The sequence below is a fragment of the Xiphias gladius genome, chromosome 24, assembly GCF_016859285.1.
Source record: "Xiphias gladius isolate SHS-SW01 ecotype Sanya breed wild chromosome 24, ASM1685928v1, whole genome shotgun sequence".
NCBI classification, from domain to species: Eukaryota; Metazoa; Chordata; class Actinopteri; order Istiophoriformes; family Xiphiidae; genus Xiphias; species Xiphias gladius.
Window position 1 is genome coordinate 15,562,945 of NC_053423.1, and position 15,336 is coordinate 15,578,280.

Genomic DNA, 15,336 nt, shown 5'->3' on the forward strand with positions numbered 1-15,336 from the left:
ACACACATGCAGGAAATGTAACAACTAATTTGAATTGTTACCTCTGGGTTCACAGATTATTATAAAGTAGGATATTACAATATTAACAAACTATACACAGCTATACAAACTATGGCTGTGTGCTCCAGGCCTCATCACACCAGATCCTGTCTAAACGTCCCTGTCTTTCTAAAGCAAAGGTTTGAAGTCCAGGTAATGGGTGAAGATCTCGAAAATGAAATCATTCATAAAGGATTTTCTCCAGATTTTGGTGGTAAAGCAACTCATTAATGACGGTACAGATCTCATTGATTGATGGTCTGTAGCGAGTTTTAACAACACTGCGGTACCCCAGACATTTGTGTTCCACTTTTTCAATCAGTGCTGCTAACTCATCTGGTAAGATCTGTCACTTCTCACTCCAAATGCTGTTTTTCTTCACTCTCTTTTCTTTCCGTATTTCCTTCTCTCCCATCTCCTCCATTTGCATCTGTAAAATTGAACGCTGTCAAAGCTGCATTACTCTTTGGTATTATTCAGGGGTGACTTTTTACATCCTCAGAACTCTTTGAGACATTTTGCTTCAAGACAGGGCTCCAGTTTTAAAGCTGCGTTAGGCGCCTGGCAAGATAAATCCAGAGTATTCTCCTGATTCACGGCTTGCCAAATTAATCCCGAACATTTTTATTATTTGAAAAACAAAAACATGAGAAGCACTTTTTTTATCGTATCTCACAGCAGGCACATCCCTTGAGGTTTCATATTCAAATCTGGTAAAGGTGAATAAAGTGCATGTCAAGTATGTGAGAGCATACTTTTCTTATATTTTACACCAGGTACAAAAGGCGTGAATGTCCAAGCAACTGAAAAATCACAAGACCAACCAATACAGTTCCAAAACTAAACTGGCATTTTTGTATGGGATGGGAATACAATCATTTAAATGACTAGTCTAAAAGTGCAAAACAGAGAAAAGGAGAGAAAGAAACAACAGTGAGTGAGAGAGGTTCTCACAGCTAGGTGAAATCAGCCTCTAAAGAAAAGGCAGAAGACAACTTGTGTGTGAAGCACTAAAAAGCCCAAAAGCCATGTTGCAGAACAAACACCATGCACCCCACTGTGCTATTCCACCCACCGCAACACACACACAGACACAGGCCCTAAGTAAATTTAACTGTCAGCCGTAAAGTTTTCAACTAAAGCAAGTGATCTTTTGCCCCCTTTTCTCGCTCCACTTTTCCCTCCTCCCACTCCTGTGTCTATGTAAATTAGTTACTGATTTGTGCTTCTGTTCATCCATCCGTCCTTCCCTCCTTCCTTCTACACTTCCTCTCTGATTTTATTTTTCCCGTGATGTTCCCACATTGTTTCCCCCGAAAATATAAAGGAAATTCTTAGTTTTAGGCACTCTTTCCATCTCCGCTCATCTCTATCACAGCCTCATCTCAATAACTTACCTTATCCTTTATTTTGTTTGCTGTGCCATACCTTCATCCATCCATCCCTCTCTCCTCTTTCTCCTTCTGTCCCCCCTCCTCCACAGGCCAACACTGACCACAGACACCCCATTTATCCCCCCTTTCCTTATCTCCTCCCTCCTACCTCTCCAGAAATGAGAAACTGCCCTTTCCTCTTCCCTCTTTTTCATCCGTTCTTCCTTAACCCCCACTCCCCACTTCCCACACACACATACGCACTTCTGACTGTGGGCCTCTGACACCCACCTTCTCATCTCCCCCCACAATAGTCTCAAAGACCCCCAGATGTGTGCCCCCTTAATTTCCATTTCAAAAAAGAACCATCTCCCTCCCTCCCTCCAACATCCATTTATCCACGCATCCACTTCTACACACACACACACACACACACACACACACACACACACACACACACACACACACACACACACACACACACACACACACACACACAGCAGACACTTCAAAAACACACTATTACACACGCACGTACACACATCAGCAAGTGCATATTTTCCTTTTACATGAGACCAAAAAAGTAAATAAATAAAAAATAAAATAAAATAAAATGCTGACCATGACAAATATCACTTAACTGATTCTTTAAAGGCGTGTGCTGGACTGTCAAACACAGTATATTATAACGGAGATAATCACTCGAAGCTACATGGATAGTATTGTAAAAAGTCTGGGGTTTTGATGTATTACTTTCAAAATAATCTGTAAAAACTAGGTTTGAAGAATTTAAAAAATAATCAAAAAAATACAGTATACAGTATTATGACTATAATTCTCCCTCTCATTTTAGACACATTAGTATGTTCATAAATTTATTCCTTAGAAAAACTGAGCCTATTTTACTTTGAATTTCCTGGAAAAAAAAAAAAAGAAATCAGCAGAGGCTATTCGCTTAATGAAAAAGAAAGAAAAAGAATGTACATGTTAGTCATTTAAATCATAGTTTTAATTTGACGGGACGCCATAAAAAGTCTGCCCCTTATTACATAGACACACTGACGAGGGCTCAAACTGACAGACACACGCATGCATGCACACAGAGTGAGGACAAAGACTACTTTGAAAAGTTACTCAGCCACCAGATGTTTTAGCCAGATCCCAGACTACAATACTAATGGGGCTGTACGTACGTGTGTGTGTGAGTCTGTGTGTGTGCAAGAGAGAGAGGGGGAGCAAGCGCAATGCTTTTTAAAGCAGCAAAAATGAATCCCCTTCCACAGCACGTATTTAGTAATAACAAGGCTGCATGTACACTTTCTGAAATGAAACAAATCGTTTCATATTTCACACTCTATCATGCATGCAGATACATACATACACACATCAGCAAGTGCATATTTTCCTTTTACATGAGACCAAAAAAGTAAATAAATAAAAAATAAAATAAAATAAAATGCTGACCATGACAAATATCACTTAACTGATTCTTTAAAGGCGTGTGCTGGACTGTCAAACACAGTATATTATAACGGAGATAATCACTCGAAGCTACATGGATAGTATTGTAAAAAGTCTGGGGTTTTGATGTATTACTTTCAAAATAATCTGTAAAAACTAGGTTTGAAGAATTTAAAAAATAATCAAAAAAATACAGTATACAGTATTATGACTATAATTCTCCCTCTCATTTTAGACACATTAGTATGTTCATAAATTTATTCCTTAGAAAAACTGAGCCTATTTTACTTTGAATTTCCTGAAAAAAAAAGGCCTAAAAGTATCCTAACTCTTGAATATGGTAAACAAATATTACCCAGCAGCAAGCGACCATTTACTGTGAGGCCAGAGAATCCTGAGAGAATAAGATAAGGGCTGCAACAAAAGATTTTCAATCAATCTGTCCATTATTTTCTCGATTCATCAATTCATTTGTCTATGTAGTGTCACAAAATACTGAAAAATACCCATCACAGTGTCCCAAAGCTCAGGCTTTGGGAAACTGGCACATTTCATGGAGTTGTCAAAGAATTTCCAGCATCATATATGACACAAATTAAGCTAAAGTTCTTGTACCAGGACAAGATGCTACACCTTTAAAAATGCTGTGTAAGAGGAAATTAACTGTTGTAAGAGAAGATGAATCACAGCTACTGTTTAAGTTTATAGGTTTGAAGTGAAGCCCTGAGGACATCAGCTCAAACTGTCTGCAGGGCTAAACCCTCTAAAGCCCAGAGCTGATACTGCAGGGTTATTTAAGAGTAGCAGTAAACCAAGCCCAGCCCCATCTTGCTGGGAACAGGTGAGACAGTTACCTGTATCGAGCTCTGTTTCACTGGTTCTTTCAGATTTGGGCACAAATTTCAAGCTGGACCCGAGGGAAGTTGGAAGGGTGTCATGTCTCCCTCTGCTTTCTTTCTGCTGTCTCCTTGTTATGGCCATTCATCAATTACAGTTTCTAGATCCATGCTTAATCTTTATTCTAATGTTTTTTCACCAGTCCTAACAGTCCACACTGAACGCAAAAAAAAAAAAAAAAGAAATCAGCAGAGGCTATTCGCTTTAATGAAAAAGAAAGAAAAAAGAATGTACATGTTAGTCATTTAAATCATAGTTTTAATTTGACGGGACGCCATAAAAAGTCTGCCCCTTATTACATAGACACACTGACGAGGGCTCAAACTGACAGACACACGCATGCATGCACACAGAGTGAGGACAAAGACTACTTTGAAAAGTTACTCAGCCACCAGATGTTTTAGCCAGATCCCAGACTACAATACTAATGGGGCTGTACGTACGTGTGTGTGTGAGTCTGTGTGTGTGCAAGAGAGAGAGGGGGAGCAAGCGCAATGCTTTTTAAAGCAGCAAAAATGAATCCCCTTCCACAGCACGTATTTAGTAATAACAAGGCTGCATGTACACTTTCTGAAATGAAACAAATCGTTTCATATTTCACACTCTATCATGCATGCAGATACACACACACGCACACACGCGCAGATACACAAACGCACACGCAGACACGCGCAGATACACAAACGCACACGCAGACACGCGCAGATACACACGCACACGCAGACACGCGCAGATACACACGCACACGCAGACACGCGCAGATACACACGCAGACACGCGCAGATACACACGCACACGCAGACACGCGCAGATACACACACACGCGCACACGCGATACACACGCAGACACGCGCGCAGATACACACGCAGACACACGCGGACACACACACACACACACACACACACGCACGCACAGAGAAAACACAGATCCACATATAAAAAGGGCAATTTTATAAAATATAAACATCATATTTGACAGGGTTAATATTGCGGGCACATACACAAGCGCACAGGGCTTAGAGCATTTCACTCACACACACACACACACACACACACACACACACACACACACACACACACACACACACACACACACACACACAACAAAAACACCCCATCCATGAAATAAAGAGGTATTAGCTAGTGATAATGCTGTACGACTGCAAGGCATGCACTGGGGAAAAGGCACGTTTGCTACAGAAAAGTGTGCCACATCAAACCTTGGAGGAAATATTATTGTGACTGAGAAACATCACAATGGCAAACAAATGTCAGTGTGTATTTACACTTGAAATGAGAGTTAATTGCAATCTCTGAGCAAGTAAATGGAGCAGTTTGACAGTGGTTACACTATGATCAAGCACACGTGACACTAACAGTCTTTCGTGTCTTGCATTACAGTCAGAATGAGAGAGAAAGAGATTTAGAGATAGAAAAACAGAACCAGGGAAAGAGGCCCTTAAAGAGAAAAAGGAAAAAGCGAAACAGAGTGGGAAAGCAGCAAATTTGTCTGCTAAGAAATCTGTGTGTATGTGTGTGTGCAGGTTGTTGGTTTGACTACTGACAAAACAGACAGTTTACCTTCAGTACAGAAATAAACAATCAGTGAGTCAATTTAGTCATAACCAAGCAGCAAATGAGACAGATCTGATCCCAACAGAGGGAGATAAGGGCTGATAGACTGTTACAATTACTGATAACCATCTATCAACAAGCATTTCTGATTTAATAAGATGTACAGGAATGGATATCATATTAGTGGTATATGTATTGAACTACAGAGGATTCAAGTTAACTGTGCACAGAAAACAAACACGTCAAAAACTTCCATATAGCAATCCACCACAAAACTCAGAACTCAGATTTGGCCTGATAGTAGCTTAACTGAAAGCTGATGTTATATGAAATGCAGTTGTTTTAGCCCTCATCTGTTGTGCATATTATAACTTGTTGATCGAATATAAATATGAAAAATGCTTGATCTTACAATTTTCTAATCTCAAAACAGGTGTATGTATTGAGTCACAGTGGTTCGCATAAAATCAAATGACTCTCTTTTATTCGGAATCATCGACTGTGTCCTTATTTGTGAGACAACCCCCCCCCCCCAAAAAACAAAAAAAACCTGCCGCTTCCACTCGAGAAAAGTCTCGCTGAATTAAGCATACAGTACTTGAGGAAAATGGCTCAGTACTCTCTCCATCTGCGTGTTGCACAGCCTTTTCAGCTTCAACGCAACGAAGCTTATAACATAAATCACATCCAAACTCATGCCACTTATGCCACTGTCACATTTTCCGGAGCTCATTTTCGCTGTCTGTCTGCTGGGTATTGTGTGAAAACTGTAAGAAGTTACAGATGGAGTCATACTCATGGGAACACTTGAGAACTGTATACAAATGTACTCATAGCACCACAAGTTAAAAATCCATTTTTACAGCTTGTAGTGCATGTCGCAATCACTCTCTCTGCAGTCTCGTCTTTATCTCGTCATTACTGTACTATCTGATATATATAGAATTATCCATAGTGAATAGACAAATTTGTGAGTCTACACTGGCTTTTGAATGTAAAATACAGTATATATATATATATATATATATATATATATATATATATATATATATATATTATTCGCATTTAGAAAATCATCATCCCAACTTTTAATTCCCATTTTGACGTCTTAAGAAAAGGAGATTACTAGGATTACTTAGAAATATTGTTCATTTATTCCTTTCTATGCCTAGTTTATCTCCTCCAATCATTTTGAAATGCATGTCACATGCATTATTAACATAATTTGTTTATTTTTTTAATTTCTTATTGCAAACAATAAGGGTGCTATTACAGATACACTGATACACTGGTAACAACGATATCCCAATTATAAAGATAAAAATGTGATCAAGTTTATAAGAAGATATATATTGGGTAATTATATCCTGACACAGACTTCCATATCTCCCTGTTGCTGTCCGTTAACTGACACCAAGCGATGTGTCACATAATATACAGTATGTGCTCTGATAGGTAAACACTAAACTTGCACAATGAAGTTACACTCAAAGTGTTATTTCAAGATGATTTTTTACACTGTTAAAGAATAAACAACATCAAGTGACTCTTTCTGAAGGTAGAAGAACAAGCTCCGATATCCGTATGTGCTGTGCCTATTTAGAGACACCTCCGGGAGTACTGTAAATGAGGCGAACAATTTAAGCAAAAATTACACAAACAAAAAATCCTGGCTACTTTGTATATATATACAAAATATACAAAAGAGTGTAAATAATATAACATACTAAAAAAAATGTGAAAAAAAAAATAAAATGATAAACGTACCAATGAGGTCCTGATGTGACAGCTGGAACTATTTTTGGTCCGATCTACTAACTACAATCTTATAAAATGCCACTGCTATGAGAACAAGCAATATTGGAGCTCATTCAAATTCATAATGCAAGAATTAAAACTTTAAAAATGGCAACTCACCAATAATTCACCTTAATTGCAAAATTGATTTTCTTTTAATGATTTTGCTGCGGGTTTTGGCTCAATATATATTTTTTCACAAGTTACTGTAATTGGACTTTACGTTTTAATGTGGAGCCACATTTTCAAAGGTGATATTATTAAGTCGAAAGTTTTATTGACTATAATCACAACAAGACCTACAATGCCAGTGGACAACATAAATCAAATGTACTTTTGAAGCACCATCAGAGTTTAAATAGGCTGACCGTCTACATTTTTAGTCTCAATAAAAAAAGGATTTATTATCATCTCATAAATAACCCAGGGCTGCCAAACTTTTCTGATTAACATTTCTGTGACACCAACATTTAAAACACATTTAAGTATGTTGTATTCACACAAATCCAATCATACTTCTAAGACCAAATGCCCTCTGTCTTTTTTGTTTCAAGACAGTCACTGACAACTGTTTATAGGAAAGCCACATTTGTTTCCTAATGATATACAGTCATCAACATTTGAGCCCTTTTTCTTTCTTTTTTTTTCCTTTGCAAAACCTTTCAAATCTGTGACAACACCTGTAGTACAGCTTGGAGAAAGACGAGCAGCAATTCAAAGCCACACAACCTTTAGGACTTGTGGAAAATGTGTAACTTACATCTGTATGATTAAAGCATAAAGTCAAATTTGTCGTACATATGGAACGTGAGGATAAACTACTGTTGTGTAATAAGTGTGACAAAATATTTCCATAAGACAGCACCCTCATGGTGGAAAGTGCAATTCATTTGCTGCAAATGAGCATTGATTCATTTTCAGTCAGGAGATGATTTATTTGAAAGTTAATTAAACAAAGCATTGAAGCAAATTATTCACTGTTTTACACAAGGTCAAAACTCACATGAACAATCCTTGATAACTGCATGTCTGGGTGCACAGGAAACATCAGCGTGATAAGTACACTGCTGAGTCAAAGCAGTCAGAACTGGCAACTCATAACACATAACATAACAAGCCAGCAAGTTTCTCAGACAAGAGAGCTTTCATTAACTCACTCAGGAGCCAAAGCTGTGTTAAATGAAGATTAAAAATGGTTTCCAAATCAATCTGCTACTGTACTGTACAGCATATGCCCATTTAGAAACAATCTTATCTGCTGTACATTTTAGGGATTTAACAGATACCCATACACAGTTATTTACAAGGAGCAAGCTGGTGTTGAACAATACGACCTTTTGGTAAGAGGAGAGTCTCTATAACCACAAGGCTATAATGCCGCCTGTGTCACCACCCTCAACTGGTATATGCCTAAATCCGCTCAACCACCACTTTATCAGTCTGCACTGTATCGTGACAGAGGGATTATTTACTCTCTCAGATCAAAGGAAGAAAAATTGTCCCATATTTAGGATTTGTATGTCCCAAAAAAGCTAAAAAAATGGAGGGGGGGGTGGTTTATTTCACTCTAAACCAGGACCATGTGCTCGTTATCTGAAGCAGGCCGTCTAAAAGACAGACTTAAAAGTCTAAAATAGACCAAAGACATTAGAGACAAACTCAAGCCTAAACAAGGCTGTACTAACCACAGACAGAGAGTGGGGATGGCATTTTGGGCACTTAGCAGACAGTCTTTTCCAGACCGACTTCCAGTAACTGCAACAGGAGAATAAGCTAAAACCCCTGTATCACCCACGTCACAAGCAGCTAATATAGAGCAATGAAAGAGCCAGAACAATGTGCCCAGACAGTAGAATAAGTTAAAAACAATTGTGTCCTTGGGATATGAGCAAAACAAGGGACCGGGTAATAAAGAAGTGCTAGCTACAGAGGTATGAGCCAAGAGAGCCAGAAGCCTTGCAAAAAGGTTTTTTCTTTAAATAAACTATCCGTGACAAATGGATGTTTTCCTTTATCTGAACTGCAGGCAGGGTCGAGATGAATAACAGCTGATTGCTCTAATAGATGGTATCTTTTCCTGCATATTGGAAACAGTGTGATTTAAGACATTTCAAGTTCACAAATACATGGGATTAGAAATTAAAAATCAATAGGAGTTGTGTGTCCACAGAAACAAAAGTCCTTGACAACACTGAAGAAAATAATTAACTCATCTGATCTTTTTATGTTTAAAAAATATGGAATCTGCTATATTACAAAGATTGGCTGAATACATATTATTTAGGAAGGATCTTAATTTGGAGGTATGAAAATGTTAAGTAACCGTCACCTGTGAACACTTATGCTATGATATTTTAGCAAGGCTCTCTGTATGTCTAATTATCTGACACATCAAAATACACAAAAGAAAAAGGCATTATCTGAACTCAAACCTTAAATAAAACAGTTAAAGTTTTGATTTGATAAAACAGTTTCTCCCAGTTCCACTTCAGTCACTCCAGTAGTACCTAACAGTTCATTTCTAAACTGTCTACATTATTCAACTCAACAGATTTTTAGAGGGCTGTCATCTCCTCAAATCAGGGAATCCACCGTTTTCCACTTCCACTGACTCATCTGTGGTGTGCAATAGGTTTGTGAATGAGATTACCTAAATTGCTAGCATGTGTATGTGCCTATCTACCCACAGCATACCTGTTTATAGGACAGCAATAACAAGGCAAGATGAACTAAAATCAGTCCTTGTGTTAACTGTATCGTATGGGACAAAACACTGAGAAAAGGACACGCGTCAGTCTGGACCTGAAGGAGAGAGACAGCAGCAACCGAGCAGAGGTTATAGCAGGAGTTATTCTGTGCATTCCCTTTACTTTTGATAGATTTTAGCTGGTAATGTAAGGCAAATTAAATACCTCAGCTTGCCCAGAGCTTCTACTGTATCATGGAGAGGAGGAACAGTAGAGGTTTTGCAAAAGTTTTGCAAAACTCAAATTAATCCCGTAAAGTTTTTTTCTGTTCGCGAATTGGTCCTTATCTAGTGTAGGTGAGATTATTCACTTTACCGTGTAAAATTCACAGTCCCATCAGGTTTCTACAACGTCTTTCGGTCTTGATCCACTACTTCCAAAAATGTCTGCATTCCAAACTTTATATCATGTACACTTTACCTAGTTATTTTCATCTTGCTTTTTTCACAATTTTTTTTTCCATTTTTTTGAACTGAAGATAACTTTGCCTCATTACTACTGATATTAATCAAGTTTCCAAAAAAAGTTTCTGAACAAAAAGCAAACTGTTAGATAATTATCAACTATGATAACTACGGAAAGAGAAAATCATGGTGTGTAACAAACATTTCCATGGTTCGTTCTTTTCAAATCCCTTCATGACTTTGAGGCAGCAAAATCAATAATGTGTCGACCAATGAAATCACTAAACTTTTCCGCAAATAGCCGCCTAAACCGAGTTAGAGTCTCCATTTACAGTCCATCTCAAACTGGCCTTTTTCTCTTCTAACACAGTACTACTTTGAAACGACCAAAGACAAATGCATGGCAGCCCACAAAATCACTACAGTTGTTCCTCGTGTCTTACAGAATATCAAACCATCAATAAAACACAGGAGATACATTCCAGCTAGTCGAACAGGACATTTCTGACTTCCCTCACTCCATGTGTTCTCTCTCCCTCTCTCGTTCATTTTCTCTCTCTCCCAAAACTTTCTCTCTTCCCAGTTCCACCGCAGAGACTTCACATATTGCAGCCATATGAGTAAGCCATGGCTGTCTCCACAGCTCATACAGACACACACACACACACACACACACACACACACACACACACACACACACACACACACACACACACATACACGCAGACAGGAAAAAGTACTGTGCTCTCTCCCACTCTGTCTCACACACACATACAGGAAAAAGTTTTACAAGCAGAGGTTCTCTTTAGGAAGTCGTCAACTGTTTTGACGTTTAATAGCAGCTACGAACAAGGCCGTAAGATACAATAATATCCAGTGTCTGGAAAGACGAAAATTTAAAAGTTATAAGAGCTAGATTGATACATTGTTAGAGCTTCTTTTTTTTTTTTAAACGAATTTTATAGAAACTTGTTAAAAGTTTATAAAAGTTTAACAAAGGCATATTACATGCATGATATCTTTGGAAATGAGAACATGTTATTTGGACATACAACGACTGATAGTTAAGAGCGACCGTTCACAGGTCTGGAGTGTTTCATATCTAATAAAAACATTAATGGGCAAGACGGACATAACAGGGAAGCAAAATACTGTCTAAAAACTATTCCCAACTAAATTAAAAGTTGATGTCTGTTAAAAAGCACTTGGTCCTGATTTACTAAGAAAGTGACTTGAGGTGCTGGGATGAGTATGAAGCTACTGAATCGACATCACCCATGTCAGATTACAAAAAAATAAATAAAAAAGGTAGCGGAAAAACTTGATCACATCTAAGCAATCTGTCTTAAGAAATATGTCACCATTAAGTATGCAAAGCGTTGGAAAGCAGATGTTAAAACACTGTTAGTAAAAGTTACATATGGAGCTGAATATGTCACATAAATATACTGGATGCTAAACTTTAACTGAAAGCTTCAAAGCTTCTACTGTAAAACTTTAGTAACTTGATTCAACTTTGACAGCAATTTTGCGACTTTGTAAAGACTTTTCTTTTCAAAGAAGTATCAAAAATAACACTTTGTTATAATCATAAAGCTTACAATCGTGTCTATCCTTCATGTAAAATTCAGTGACATTATTCAGTGACGAGCTTCAAAAAATTTTCTGCGTTTATAGCCTCAGAATTAGATTTGTGTTAGAAAGCTGCCTGCAAAACTCCAAAGTAAACTAAACCTTAAAAGTTTCACAAATTGTGGTGTTCATTTGTATTTTAACCGTAGTGATCCCCACAGTTTTAAGAATTGAAGAGATGTGTTTATACATTTTCCCTGTTTCTGTGGCCAAAGATACAAAAGATCTATTTGTCAGAGAAAAACGTTTAAGGAAACATCGGAAGGCAGAGCTTTAAGTAAGTATTTAAGATATCATATTAAAATTCTAGATAAAAACGTAGTTTTACTTTTGAAAGTGCTTTTAAAACGCCTTTGCAATAGCTTCGTGGTAATTTCTGCTTGCGACTGAAATGCCGTGAAGCTGAAGATGCAGATAGACATGCTTTATATTTAAAGGACTGTAGAAATAGCCAGCAAATACTTGACAACTACACAAGATTATCCAATGAACAAATCAATTAATTAATTACTTAGTAAAATACAAAGTGTCAGCTTTTCAAACAGCTGTGAACAGGTCTGGGGTCACGGTGAAGTCTCATGAGCCTGCTCTGCTTTTTAAAAAAAAAAAAAATTTCTGAGGTTATCTGCTGAATAAAAGTCGGTCCACAAATAAGCAGTTTCTTTGGGGGCCAGAACTGGAGAACTGTGAAGGACTATGTAAAAAGCTTCCTTGCAGTGTGTGCCTCATTGTACTGGCTTCACATACTCTGCTCTCCCCACAGAGTTGTCATGCCTACCCAGCTCCCTTATCTCAAAGGAACATCACAGTTTCTTACGACAAGGAGGAGGGGGGGGGGGGGAAGTTTTTCAAAGTCGAGTGGAAATGCAACTCATGCTTCCCGGCATCACTCGTGAAAAGTTCAACAACAACAAATAAATAAATGCGCGATATGTGAGCTAATAAGTAGTTGTTTCTCCCCTTTAAAGTTGATAAGAGAGGATGTTTGGGGATCATTTACGACAACTCACATCCACCATGCGCTCTCGAGCTTCCTAACAATGAAAGACGTGCAAAAAAAAAGCGCCATATCGGCTGTAAACCAGCTACTGAACACAGTCTCTCTGATCCAGAGTTAGACTACTTTTCCACTTTTAGCCCAAATAAGCTACACGCATCTAACTGTGTTCAGCTTTCGGCATAAACCTCTTTCCCCCTCCGTCTCCGTCTCCGTCTCTCGCTCCCTCGCTCTCTCTCCCTCTCTCTCCACGACGTGCGTCACTCGGAGCACCAAGAAATCTGAACTTGAGTATCAAGTTTGCGAGTCAGAATAGTAATGAAAAAGTTATCAATGAAAATAACAAAAAGTAACTCATGGTGGTTGCAGGAGGGCTACACTGTGGCGACAAAACCACTCCAAGTCGCCGGCTTCCAGCAGCTCAGCAAAGATGCCACTTATCGTAAAATTTGTGTCAAAAAACAAGAAACAAAACTTAGAGAAAACACAAACCTACTTGAGGCGACTAAGTCACTCCACGTCCCCATGCTGCAGGCTTCAAGCTCAGTCTTAAATCAAAGCAGTAGCCGTCCCTCAGTAGCCCCCCAATTTGTATTTGTGTAACGTTTGGGTGTCCTAACCTAAATGTAAATTGCCATGTGAATTCAAAGCGGTGCTGCTCTTTTCCTCCCTCTCATTCAGCAGATCCCTCTTTCCTCACCAACGCTGCTCAGGCCGTTAGTTACATAAGACGCAAACCGACTGCTGCCCGTCGTAAAACTACTAACGGCTAACAGAGCAATATTTTGTCTCCTATACGCAGCATTGAGATCCCGGCTTCTTCTCAAAACCAACAAATTAAATCTTCCCACTTGTCCGAGAGCATGCATTTCGCCATCTACAAATCCAAGCCGTGCACTGCCGATGCGTTTTTTCTTTTCTTTTCCTTTTTTTTTTTTTTTTTTTTTTTGCCGTTTACAATCCCACTGCACCAACTAGTAGAAAGGGCTGTATGCATGGTGTGCGTTTGTGTTGCTAGTGTTTCTTTTGGTGCTGCTTACCTGTTGATCAAAATAAGCATTAGCCTCTTTTCTCTCTGTGTGTGTCTCTTTCAGCAGCCTGTTAAGATGGTGGCTGGCTGGCTGGCTGGCTGGCTTGGCTGGCTGGTTCGTCTCTTTGAGGGGTTTTTGTTTGTTGATGATGTCGGACGGGGTGACTGTGTCTTGGCTGTCTCTTTTTTCTTTGGTCTGAGAGGGAAAGAGAGATAGTTCAGGCTTCACGGCAACACATTAAACTAGGCTAACACCGACTGATTAGTGAGTGAGTGTGGCTCTTGTGTTGCAATATTCCGATGTTATAGTATGTTATTCAGCCGCCCAGAGCCCGGATTTGCTGGCCACAGCAAACCAAAGCGGAGCAGCTCGTTATCTGTTATTTTTTGTTCAGACTAGTGTTATCGCTTTGCTGTGACAGGACCTCTCTGCCTGTCTCTCTGTAGGCTGTGGGCATTACGTCAGAAGAGGAAGACACAGCAGCTCTATTAATATCAAGAAGCCACCCGAACACTGACTCTTAAAGCGACACACACTGTTATCTCACTTATTCACACACTTAATACTAAACCAGATCAACTACACCAAAATCAAAAACACTGACTCTTAAAGCGACAAAACACTGTAATCTCATTTATTCATGCAGGTAACACTACGCTGAATCAACTAAAATAAAGTCAAGAACACTGACTCTTAAAGCGACACACACTGTAATCTCATTTATTTACACATTTAATACTAAACCAAATCAACTACACCAAAATCAAAAACACTGACTCTTAAAGCGACTAACACTGTAATCTCATTTATGTACACACTTAATACTAAACCAGATCAACTACACCAAAATCAAGAACACTGACTCTTAAAGCGACAAAACACTGTAATCTCATTTATTCACGCAGGTAACACTACGCTGAATCAACTAAAATAAAGTCAAGAACACTGACTCTTGAAGCGACACACACTGTAATCTCACTTATTTACACATTTAATACTAAACCTAATCAACTACACCAAATTCAAGAACACTGACTCTTAAAGCGACAAAACACTGTAATCTCATTTATGTACACACTTAATACTAAACCAGATCAACTACACCAAAATCAAGAACACTGACTCTTAAAGCGACAAAACACTGTAATCTCATTTATTCACGCAGGTAACACTGCACCGAATCAACTAAAATAAAATCAAAAACACTGACTCTTAAAGCGACACAGACTGTAATCTCACTTATTTACACATTTAATACTAAACCAGATCAACTACACCAAAATCAAGAACACTGACTCTTAAAGCGACAAACACTGTACTCTCATTTATTCACGCAGTTAACTCTACACCGAATCAACTAAAATAAAATCAAGAACACTGACT

General features: G+C 38.5%; 1 protein-coding gene across 5 annotated transcripts in view; it reads right to left on the minus strand.

The window, feature by feature from the left end:
* The window catches only part of trps1 (trichorhinophalangeal syndrome I), a 122,304-nt gene extending 107,920 nt beyond the window's left edge, over positions 1-14,384 (minus strand). For 3 of the 5 annotated variants that reach the window (XM_040122017.1, XM_040122016.1, XM_040122011.1), the window contains exon 1: positions 13,963-14,384. The gene's annotated coding sequence lies outside the window, so the exon portion shown is untranslated. Of the gene's footprint in view, positions 1-13,414; positions 13,659-13,962 lie in introns of those variants that run through there. The other 2 variants (XM_040122012.1, XM_040122014.1) reach the window with 2 other exon arrangements.
* Positions 14,385-15,336: the final 952 nt, after the last annotated feature.